This window comes from Siniperca chuatsi, linkage group LG23 (genome assembly GCF_020085105.1).
Source record: "Siniperca chuatsi isolate FFG_IHB_CAS linkage group LG23, ASM2008510v1, whole genome shotgun sequence".
Lineage (NCBI taxonomy): Eukaryota > Metazoa > Chordata > Actinopteri > Centrarchiformes > Sinipercidae > Siniperca > Siniperca chuatsi.
In genome coordinates this window covers 6,546,915-6,559,878 of record NC_058064.1, presented here as the reverse complement: position 1 = coordinate 6,559,878, position 12,964 = coordinate 6,546,915, and the positions used below count along the sequence as shown (strand labels likewise).

The window sequence follows — 12,964 nt, the reverse complement described above, 5'->3', positions numbered from 1 at the left end:
AGGTGTTCAGCTAGTATTCCATCTACCTGTTTTTGTGCCTATTTTCAATTTGTGCACAAAAACCTGAGTGGAAATGGCAGAAATACGAAGAAAAACATTTTTACAAAACAAGTGTTTATGATTAGCTAAGGTGGAAAAGTTGGAATATTGAAGACGAAAGAGATTTTTTTAAATACACCCTGACACTGTACTTGCTCCTGCTTCTTCTACTGCATTACTGTCATGTTGCCACTCACTGTTATATGCCTCAACTCCACTACAAAGCCCAAAAAATAAGGAACAAAAAGAGCATGGTGTTGTGGGGCATACATAACTGCAACATCCCTGGTTCAAGTCCAGAGGGGGCCCTTGTCGCATGTCATCTCCCTCTCTATAAACCATAAAGGCTGTTAAAAACATCAGAGGGTAAATGTGGATCAGAAGAGACGAATTCATTCATTAAAAAACACAAATACCATCTTAGGTGGGAAGCAGCAGTGACATGCCTTAATGTATCAGAGTTACTCATGCTCCATTAATTATATAATCTTGTCATGTCCTCATGAATATTTTCACACAAAGGTAGTTAAAGCAACTGATTTACATTTCCGTTTGCAGATATTTGCAATGTTTGATGGAAACATGGCTTCCGTCAAAGATTCTGTCAAAGCCTCTTTACGTTCAATAGTTTAGGCATGTGTGCCTTCTGGGAGCACTGGGATCTTTCAGTGATAAACTGTTGGGAAGGGAAGGTGGCAGGCGTGTGAAGAGCGGTCGTCTCAAGGGTAGAAAGACACCCCTGCCACTAGACAATGCATCATGCTGTAGAGGGCGACAATCTAAAATGCTCAGAGGACTAAACATTATGAATTCACATTGTCTTTTTGTCTTCCCTCTCCCAGGACACTGCCTTGTACTGTACTGCCCTCGTCATGTACTGAACAGCATGTGAATCGTTACTTTACTAGCCCCACTAACATCTCTAAACTCCAGCAGAGACTGGGGGCAAGGCTACAGCCCTGGCCTGGTGTTTATGGTCAGATGGAATGTGAACTCCGGGTGAGAAAAACGAGGGGAAGTAATAATGAGGCATCCCCCCTCTGCTGGTTGTTTGTTTGGACAGACCGGCTGTCTCGCAGCACAAGCTGTGGATGGAATACTAATGGATATGACTAATGATTCTCTCTCGCCTCTCTCCCTTTCTCCCGATTCCTTCCTACTCAACTCTCTTCTGTCAGTGCTCCTTCTCCCTTTCCCTCCATGTGGATGAAACTTCTAACTCTCGAGTTAGGGATTCAGATGCATAATTCAGTTACAACTAAAGGGACAGCTGTGACATGTACGCACATTTTAAGGTATTTAGGGCAAGCAACAAGTGCCTAATAGAATGCTTTCTCCCTTGGGGCTTTGTTGAACACATCCCCACTCTTACTGATCCTGGTTTCTAATCACTTATTGGTGGGTGGACATAAAACCATCCTTGGTGTTTGCAACCATAGAGTGGGCCTGTCTAATCCTCTGCACATCCATCTTAGGCTTTTAACTTTCCAAATCATACTTTCTCCAGAATGTGGTGCCTTGAGGGAGGAACAGGAAGACATCCCAGAGTTGCAGAAACTCTCCACTGGGCCAGATTAAAACCTGCTGAGATTCAACCAAGGATTAGACACCCCCTTTGGCATTAGGAGGTATGTATAAACTGTTCAAATTTATTTTGGTATTAAGTATTAAAGATTTGGCCCTTTAAGCAGCCTGGTAACCACTATTTGGCATAAAATGAGCTGCAAGAGGGAAAAGTCAGAGATGTTCTATCCTAAACATATAATTTCATTGAATCAGTTGAAGAGAGAAATGTCAAAGAAATTGGATCTCTTTTTCATGTGATCATTGCACTTAAAACACGACTGACAAACTATACAAACCCTTCTAATCAGAGAAGTTTGTCAACCCAGCACAATACCGTTACCGTTAGCAATCCAATTAGTAGTTGGATTGGAATGGAGACACTAAGTGGCAGACGGTGTTCCACAGTGAAGCTCACAATCAATTTAACTTTCCATTCAACATCAGTGGCCACATCACAACAAATCCCTGCATCCCTGTGAGTAAGAGCGACCCGCTGCCATGGGCGTCTGGATGCTTTATTTTTTTCCTTTTATAACCTACACACTCTTTACACCGTGCAAGAATCAAATTCTCTGTGTAGAAATTATTATAATATCGCTTATAACTCTACTGGCTGGGTCGAATCCACTCCCGGCTACGAAGCAACTAAAGTGTGGCTCTAAATAAAATGAGACTGCATTGATTGAGCCAATAGATTACAGCATTTAGGTGAAGCTTTGGCAGCATATTGGCTGTATGTTATTTAATAGTCCCCTCAGGGTTTACCTCTGAGCCATTTAGTGAGGTTTTGCATTGGGGAGAAAGTTTTCCAAGTCAATAACTTTTATTTCTGCTGCCCCTGTTATTATCAAGAGGAGGACTAATGGAAGAATGTTGAATATAATATTAAAAAAAGACAATTTCTATAAGTAACTACCACTGAATTCATATAATGCTAATATGTAGATGTTTCCAGTATGCTCTTGTTTTTCTTTTTATGGTTAATACAACTGAAGTAGCACTGCTTGTCCAACTCTCCTCTCTGTCTGAGTTTCCAGCTTTTCCTCTGATGACATGGTATGTGAAAGAGACAAGATCATCACTCAGTTCATTAGAGGAACACAAATACCCACCCCCCTGTGCTTCACACTCTGAAGCCTATACACACAAAGTAGGGGTGGGGGAGCACCCTCAGGACCTGTATTCCCTGTATGACATTTGCTTAAGATACACAACTACTGCATCTCTGTCTAAAGCCTCTGCTGTATCTTGTACACTGCAGGAACTGTTTAAGCTGCTTGTGAGAAAACCGAATGGCACACAAGCTAATATGCAAATCTGCAAGCTCACTATTAGCTACTTATTTACATATCATGCATACTTAAAGTTTCTTTGATCAACATTTTTATATTAAGCATGGGTCGAATGACTATGTGTAATGTGAAATGGGTTGCTCGTAGCCATGAACCCACAGAGAACTATCACCCGACTCTGCCGTTTCCCTCAGCTTCCCTCTTTGAGCTCATTGTTTTGGTTTTACAGCTTCACTCTCATCAACTTCATCAACCTCATTTTCAGCAGCAATAGCAACAGACAGCCCTTTTCAAGAAAAAAAGCTCTAAAAAAAAACACTGTTTCCTACCTGCCCAGCACCAAACAGTACAAAAACAAGGTTTTGAACAACTATCTGGAGAACACAGTGCAGCATCTAGCAACTAAATGGCCAAATATTTCCCTCAGGAGTGGTTAAGATGTTGTTGTTGTTTTTGACAGAGCTATGGAGGAAAATGGATATTGGACTTACACTTATTGAGTGAAAAAATCAATTAATACAGCTTTAACATTTTTGCTGACCATTTTGGAATGGATGCAATACAGGTGTTTATTTTTGGATGTATTTTCATTGATTTACATTCATTACTGTATCCTATGAAAATCGGTTGGCCTGCTTATCTTGTGTAATCCACTGGTAAATGTCAAGTCTAAATCAATTTTTGACAATGCTACATTATTATTTTCATTCATGGAGATTAAGTACAGCTTCCTTTAAAATAATGCAGAATGAATGTTCACAGTGACAGAGTGCACAACAAGTTTCAAGATGCCTCTACGATATTTTCACATCTCACAATGGATGCCTGGAATCGTAGACAATATACTTGTGTGTTTTGTAGTAAATGGGCTAAAACCTGCAAAACCACCAATTTAAATCGTAATGTGCCACAGACCAATGCTGAAATACAGTTAGAGTCCATTCTTCCATTACTGTATGTTTACTTAGTACAGAACTTATGTTACAGCCCTGTGACCATTGCCCTCTTTTCTTTCAGTCACCTACCAGCAGGCCCAGGGACAGTTTGTGTATGTTTGTGCATATGTGTGTAAGTGTGTGTGGGTGGCTTTGTGGCTGAGTGGGACATTAATGAGCTGACTGATTACAGTGGAAAGCCTCGGGTTATCATTAGCTCTACGAGTATCAAACACCAGATCAAGCCAACAGCTAGGCAGAGAGATGCAGGCCACAATTAGATATTTGTTTTTCCACAGGAAAAGTGGAAAATCCGTACAAATGTAAGGAAAGAAATGCGCACTTTTTTTAGGGTGCAAAGCTAGATGGTGGAAGTTTGATTCTGATCAAAAAGCGACTGAGAGATTCACAACATGCCTCAACACTACACGAATACAAAGTGCGACTCGCGTATATACATTCATCCAAAAAAGGCATTAGTAACCCCGTCAATTGGCTCTCTTAGACAATGGGGACCGACACCACACATGAGGAACATTCTCTCATCACCGTCTTAGAGGTTTTGCAGACAGCTTTGACCCTCACCAGCTCACCCTTGCCTGTAGCACTTAATGCATCAAGTTTAGTTTACTTGCCATTGGAAATTATTACTCGCCTGTGAAAAGAGATGTATAAAGGTACTGGAACGAATGCTTTAAAGTGAGAAAATAAAAAGTCTGCTTATGGAGGTGTTGGGGGGATGGACGGCACAATCAAATAAAGGACTTTCACCCAGAAGTTCAGGGTTCGTGTCCACTATGAAACCAAGTTAACGTTGACTTAAAGTTTTAAGTTACATAACATTGCGTACGTAACTTACGTAAGGGGTACTAATTTAGGAAATGCTCCTTTGGGTCATATTAGAGGGTAGGAACAAACGACCTATGTGGTCGTATGGGTTGGAGAACGAGTTTGAAAGACACAGGAGTTTACCAGGCAGGGAGGGTTTAACAAAAAACACTTCTGAGTTGCATTATGGGACGTTAGTATCCAGTGTTTTTTTAGCTTGAGCCATATTAGAAACTAAATGTCAGGATATCTCAGCTTCTGCTGCTCTGATTTTCATCATGATCCCAGATCTCCAATAAACTTGGTTTACTTAACACCAATAGGAATAGTGGTCAAAACTAATAAAACCCAGGTTGCAATACACCAGAATCATCCATTTAAGGGTCATATCATTACCTTTTTTTCTACTTGTAACTTCTACACTATAACATCTACAACTGGATTGAATGAAGGATGGTTCCTTGACAGGCTTCTCTCTTCTGGCATCCCTCCCCTCCTCTTTTCTTCTATTCCTCTCTTTATCCTGTCCTCCCTTTCTTTGGAGGCCCTCTGGACCCCATCAAGGCTCATTCTGTTCATCCCACATGTGAGGGGTCAGTGCATACTCCGCAACAATAAACCAGCCACTCAATGTGAAGATCTTTGTGTATGTCCTCATCCCCCAACCCTCTTTCTCTCTCTCGCTCTCTCTCTTACTTACTTGTGCCCTATAGATGAGAACTGGCTCCATTCACAGCACTACCCCCCCCCCCGGACTGAACTTCTCAGGGCCCTAATTCTATGCCTTATTGCTCCAGCTCCTCCATGGAGAACAATCTCGTCAAAGCATTTGTGAAGACACAGTCGGAAATGAACTGGCTTTGTGCATAGTCTTGACATATAGGCAAGATCACGTGGTGAAGTCTGTGGGGCAAGTGTTTCACAAGCGAAAAGGGCAGAATGTGTAAAATGTCTCTTAAAGGCCTCTAAGTGGCCATCTTGGAAGGAAAATGCCAGGACCTATTTAGAAATGAAGCAGTTTTATGAGTTTGACCCTGTTGGCTGTCATCCAGCTTAATCCACATTGTGTTCTGACTTCCTACGGACCAAAACTGGTTTCTCAAGCTCATCTCATGTTTAATCTCGCCCAGCTCTTTCATTAGGACCACACCATGTGTTGATTCTAAAGAAATGAAGCGGACACCTCATTTCGAGCAAGAATGAGCCGGACAAGGCTTTTGTCCGCAGCAGGAATGCCCATAAGAGGAGCACTGTTTGGTGTGACTCGGGTTGCTAAACCAGTACCGAAGAAAGCCATGGCAACGCGAGCAGAAGGTCTGCTAGACCACAGCGCTAAGACAATACAGCTGCTTGAGGTTTGTCATTCCAGTCAGGCCTGACCCAAATTACGACATCCTGGGCAAAAGTGGCCCACTTCAACCAGCACACATGTACGGACATACTTAATTGGGCTAGCATATATTTGGCTGATAGCGATAATAAACTAAACATATGGATGTTTGAAGTTTAATCACTGAGGAAACGGCCATGTTAATGATTTAACACCACACTCCATAGCCAATGGCTGCTGGATTATTGGGACTTTCCAATTGTTTACCCAGTATGTCTACAAGCCACTTTTCCATCTGCGGTTATAATTCTTAGCATTTTAAGCTTAATAGTCTTTTATGTTTTCATATGTTTATTATCTCCTATCAACAGCCTCAGGGGAAAATCTGCTTAAAATGGGAAGAGCAACAAAGCAGCGATTAGGACCATGTCTACAGAAGCATTTTGTTGAAATATGAAACAGAAACATGAAAAGGCAAACTATCAGGAGAAATACACAAATGCAAAACATTATTTTGATCACCAGAGAAACTTTAACTGAGTTTATTATGCAACTTTACCCAAAGTTTTCCTATAGTGAGATTTAAAGACATTGAGAACACAACAGGGGTTGATATTGGCAGCTCTGGAAATGACATGAATCCCACCCCCATCATATACACAGATACACACACAAACGCACACCAAAAATGGCTTTCATGCCATCTGTACCACAGAGTCTTTCTGAACAAAATACAGTTCAACTCCAAACATTTCTGCTTGTCTAGCTGCTCAAGTGACCACCTCACCATCACATCACACCTACTCCATGAAAGCCACACATCAGTAAGTGTGCACCCAGAAAAAAATATCCACTTACTTTATTTTGTCTGGTAGTTGTATATCAAAGCTTGAAGAAGTATTTTCTCTAGGCTCTTTTCATCTGCAACTCTGCCCTGCTGCCCTGCCTCTCCAATACTATTTCTCTTTGTGGGCTGAGCATGCGATAGCTATGTAGTTTTTTTTTTTTTTTTTTTTGTGTGCGTTGCATGGGGTGAGGGGAGGGTAGTGGAGTGGGTGTTGAATGCCGGGTTTCCTGACTAGTGATCAGGAGCTCATTAGCCCCCAAGGTCACTCCAGGGACACCCAGTCTGGCACTCACTGAGACACCAGAGAGAAGATGTGAGATGGACGATGAGAGTGTGAGAGAAAGAGAGAGGGAGAGAGCGGTTAAGAGCTGAAATGCCTGGGAGAACCGTGGGGATGAGCAGAAAGAGCTGGGAGAGAAAAAGAGTCGCATGGCTACGTATATACAGAAAGAGAAGGGAGACTGCCAACAGAGAGGCAGGTATTCAGAAGGTGCGAGCAAAAACAACAACAAAATGCAGCTGTAGGAGCCTTGGATGAGCCCACAGAGTGAGCAAGCTGGGAACAGCAGCCCAGTCAAACCACACAGAGTTATATAAACTATCTTGTTGATCCATGGAAAAGTGAGTCCAACCACAGAATAGAATATTGACTAAACTTTGGCTCTGGATTTGTTTTTCAGCTTTTTATATGGGCCAGCACTGCAAAAAAGATTCACTGTCATGTGAATGCCATCTGATTATATGATGTTGTCTTATAAGTGTTTTTCAAAGTGTTTTTGTCACTTGATTGAATGGTGGTCTAACTTAATATATGTTGTTTTTTGAATTCTGGTTTCTCAGGTCTCTCTCTCAGAAAATAAAAGCTCTTGATCGCAGTGAGACTGCATGATTACAGTGAATAAAGTTACCAAAATCATTGTTTTTCATGACGACTTAAAGTTGAGGATCCTTTTAATTTTCAACTTGAATTTAGATAATTAAACCTGAGACTCATTTGTACAGCTATCTGCCAGTTAATCTGTAGTCTCTCTCTTCCTCTCATGTTTCTGGTTAGATCCATTTTTCCACTGTGGCCAGATATCCTTTTAGAGGGAGTGTGGTAATACGTTGTGGATACTCTTACGTTGTTTGGAATGACAGATGGCTGGAGTTGACCCTATAGAGCAGCCCAGGCACTCTGCCATAGCTGGACAAGCCTGGATTGACAGATTACAGCAGACACAATCAATAAAGTGTACCATTAGTTCTGTCCACAAAGCCCAGTGTACAATACTGATGTCAGACTGCCTCTGTAAACTCTCTGTAGTCCACACACAAAAAATGGCCTTATATTTCACCTTATAAGGCTGTCTCTCCTGGCTCGGGTTATTGATTGAGTGCCTGGCATGAATTCACTCTGTAGTTGAAAAAAATACCTTATAGTGCCAAAAAAGCAGCTCTTTAGCTCATATTTATTAGATAACCCATTTTAGTGCCAGAGTCTGTTGTTAAGGTGCTATTCAGAGCCATCCACAATGTGATTAAATTGCACTATTTCAATACTTTAATGGTCATTTAGAAGAGAAGGCATATTCAAGAACCATTAGACGGTCAGATGGAGACTCAACATTATTAATTCAAAGAGAGGGACAAAAATTTGCATTAATGGTCACCAGTGGTCAATTTTGTTCTTAAAATATTATACCAAAAGCAAAGTAAAGCAAATTGCATGATTACCATTAAAATGACACTGAATTTGAACATTTACCTTTCAAAGCTGGCTTAAAAGTTGAGAAAACTTAATAACAAATATACTGTAGTAGCTGTTCTGGAGCTTTTGATCATATCACATTATTTTCTTCAGCAGAGTTTGCACTGTTGTCATGACATTGTAGATGTACAGTGTTCACTTTAAGGAGTTCTCAACCATGTGCAAAGTTCATTCTTGACCATGGAAGCAGTAGTTGAAAAAACTATCTCCAAGTTTGAAGTCCCAGTTGGATTAAAAGTTGTTTTTAAGATATATTTTATTTCAATGCACATACCTAAATAATCAAGATTTGTGGCTATGCAAGGCCAGCCTGTTGCTGTGTTCTTTATGTTTACAGTTTAGTTTCTTCATGTCAAAATTGGAGACTTTAATGTTTTTGATCTCACATTAAGTCTTGAGGGAGTCTCACAGCAGTCATGTCAAGTCAATACCTAATTTTTCTGATGCAAGTCTGACTGAAGTCCAAGACTCAAATCTGCTTTTCACTACCACAACTTCTTTCAGGTTGATATGAAAAACACAGAGATGAAGAGGTGAGAGGTGAGAATGATGTTACAAATTTCTAGAGGCCGCTGCTCAATCACAGTATTCAGGTAGCAACTGAAAGCTTGTTTTGAAAGTCAACAAAAAGGTTCTAAAATGAAAAAAAAAATTAAATTGGTGAGCAACAGGCTATCAGCAAAAATAATGGATTCGTTAGTAAGGAGCCTTTAGGCTGTTTGGTGCATCTGCCCCAGAAAGATATTTCCTTATCTAAAGTCTAAATTAAGGCAGAAACTAGAAATAAAGGCATTGATTTTTGGACAAGAACAAGCAGTTGAACAAAGTTGAGAAATTTTCAGGGTCACTTCAGTGCACTAATGGCCAAATGGCATCAAAAAACAATGTGCTTTTAGAACGTGAAATGAAAGTCTTATTGGTCTCCATTTTTCTAACCACCGGATGCATAACTGTGTTGTGTTTTTTTAATAATTAACCTGCACTTAGTCCATTGTTCATTCATGCTGCCAAACCTTGGCTGCTGTGGTAGTGCTGCCTCTGTGACAGAGCTAAAACTGCAGTTCCACATGTTTAGCATTATGTTGCATTGCTGGGGATTTCAGTATCAGCTCCAGTAATGGCCAGTAATTAGTATGACTCATACCCCCCGCTGATAACGATATACCATTCCACTGCTGCCGTCTCATATTCAACTCATTAATAATACATTTAATCCATTTGCACCCCCCTTCAGCCCTCCCCTAAGTGTGCGATATGCTTTGGTGCCATCCACAAGGAAATTCTCCACTGATATCATTTCCCTCATTTGATTATACAACCTTGTGTTGTAAAATGATAAATAAATTACCCTGTGCCTTGATTAAATGAGATATGACAAATGATGAAAAAATTATGAAAAATTATCTTTGATGGCATGTTCCAAGAGTTTCTGTTGTGCTGAAAGCACAAAATGAGCTCTGGAAAACAGTTTACAAAGATATAAAGGGGTTTGAGTGAAATATGATCTTTATATTAAATCCAGATCCCTTGTTATTTTTACTCACTTCAAACTGGTTGCTGTCATTGTGAGCCTGAACAGAGCCAGAGATGAAGTGGCTGTTAAGCCCCACTAACCCTACTCGTTGAGTATATGTCCAGCGGCAGCCCAATAAGAAGACGGCAGTGCCTGGGCCTGTCTGCAGTAAGAGTCTGATGAAACCAAATGAAATCAGCCTGTCAAAGTAAGCTGCAGCATTTCTTTCAGTCTTTTTTTTTAACAACAGCTCCACTGGTTCTGCCTCTCCATCCCATTGTTCCCTGACAAAAACACCACGAAGTATCCGCACAGATGAGAGCACCAGGAAATGGCAGAACATTTCCACACCTTTTTTGAAAAGCAAGTATTTGCGCAACATGTCTGGGGGAAAATGGAGATTGAATTTATGGTTGTAAAAGAAGGGGGGAAAATAGCTGTTTCTCAGAACATCCTCTCAAATCACTCAAAAACTGTTTAGATATAAGATAATCATACACAGCATGTAGGAATCCCTGTAATAACATATTCCACGGTAAAAGGCAGATGTGTACTTTCTTCACTGTTATTATCCAACCATTTCATTCATCTTATGTAGATAGTGCATGAGGACAAAATGCAGGAACAAAATGTCTTGACACTGTGAATCACAGAATGTATCCTGCTAGGCCACAAGTCATATCAGACACAGGACAAAACATACATGCATATACACACACACACTGAACATCTGCGGGGCCATGACCGTCATTTAAATATGTATCCAGCTACATACTGTATCCAGCTGTCTACTAATGAAACAAGTAAAAGTCAAGTTTATTTTTATCGACTCTAATCACAAGTTTGAGGACAACACCCTCTATCCTTGTACCCTTGCTTTGGAAAAAGAAGTACTCCACAAAAAAAACCTTATTAGGAAAAGGAGTGATAGACCTTAGGATATAGATCCTGTATAGTATTTAAATGCTACATGCACTGAATAGATAGAAATAACAGCAGCAGTAGTAGAAGTAGTAATTACAATATAGAGAAATAGAAATGTAGTATACAACCAATAACTTTTCAAACAGCTACAAAGTACAAGGAATACAGAAACAGAGAATTACAATATAAAACCAAGAATTGCAAAGTCACAGAGCCAGTAAGTTAATTGATTGCTTATAGCAGAAATATCTCAAATATCGCAAAAAATAGTCTAAAATCAATCAATTTCACTAAATCTGTGTGATCATTCAATTCACTCATGGAGGCGAAGTAAATCCACAACTTTGGTGAACACTGAAATATTCACTCCCATTTTAGCTCTGTTTTGGCCACCAACTGTTGAGAGAAATATCTCACACTTTAGTGGCTAAATGTTCCACTGTGTTCACCAGCTAGTCACTAATGTTGCCTGTCTTTACTTGCCTCCAAGCTTATCAGTTCCTTTTGTCGATGGCAGCATGTTTATCTGAAAGTTGCGCATTGCAAGACAATGATGTCAAACTCGTGTCTACGCTGCTGCAAACTTGCAACAAGAAGGAGTCATGGCGGAGAGGAAGAAACAGTCCAAAGCCTGGCTTCATTTCACGAAGAAAGATGACAACAGTGCTAGTTGTAATGTCTGTAAAATGATCATTTCAAGTAAGGGTGGAAACATCTTTCTACGCAACATGGGCTTAAATTCCAAGAATGCCATGTATTTGACACTCTACGCACAAGTGCCACTGCTTCCCAACCGCACGTCTGTTACAGAGTGTAAATATCCTATGTTATAATAACATTAGCGCCACGTAAGCAGGCTAAGCAGATTTTTTTCTTTGAATAAGAAAACCTAAATGAAAATTAATGCTGTACACATATTCTCTCATTCCATCCATATTAGATGATGACAGACAGACTGCTGCTACAGCAAGCTCTCAGGCCACAGCCAGCTCAACTCGCCCATCAGCTCCAAGCTAGGGATGGGAATTGAGAACCAGTTCCAAATTAAACAGCGGTTAAACAGTGGAGCTTTTGCACACCTGAATCACATGCATGTCTTTTTTATACTCTGTTTCTACACTGTGTTCAGTCTCAGAGATAATAAAACAGTTGTGTTGACGCTGAAAACCTGTGTACAGAACCAGGAATCAATAAGATGATTGCAGAATAATGGCATTGGTATCAATAAAATATTATCAATTCCCATCCCTAGTGTTAGGCAGGTAGTGTACAGTGGATTTATCAGAGCTGTTTCTCTGAAAACAGCTTCCTGCTGCGGCTGGAAGCTGGGTTGATGAGAGCAGTGAAAGTAATAGTAAAATGGTGGGCCGGAAAATCAAAACAATGAGCTAAAAGATGCTAAAACACTCGTTTTAGCAGCACACGTAGACCTGAGATGAACTACAGAGTTGGGAAATAATTCCCTGTGAGTTTGTCACTACAAGCGACCCTTTTCATATTACACACAGTCATTTGATCCATTGTTACTTTAAAAACATTGGTAAGTGCATTAAAAGTCCCTTTTGATTCTGATCATTTTCTGTGGACCTGATCAGTACAAATAATAGCACACACTCTTATATACGAACTCTAACTAGACACAAGGACAACACAAACACCTCAGTAAAGTCGATTCCCATCACGAATCTGTATGAAAACACAACCTTTATCTGTTGATGAAGTTTATGGCTCTCATCTATTCAGCATGAGGTAATGAACAGTATCCCATTATGCCCATTTAATTTCACAAGAAGCTCAGTTTCATTAATAAAGCATACGCTCTTGGTTGAATATTAATATTTATATGCCTATGCTCTAGCTAATAAAAGTAAAGAGATTTTTACTTTCCAAAGACCTTCCTCGGCATTCCCGGTGGAATATGATTGGCATGTTTTCTTTTT

The 12,964-nt window shown here is 40.2% G+C and overlaps 1 protein-coding gene across 1 annotated transcript in view; it reads right to left on the bottom strand.

The window, feature by feature from the left end:
- Positions 1–6,999, bottom strand: part of ptn (pleiotrophin) — a 47,528-nt gene extending 40,529 nt beyond the window's left edge. The window contains exon 1 of the mRNA XM_044186205.1: positions 6,849–6,999. The gene's annotated coding sequence lies outside the window, so the exon portion shown is untranslated. The remainder of the gene's footprint in view (positions 1–6,848) is intronic.
- Between the last annotated feature and the right edge of the window lie 5,965 nt (positions 7,000–12,964).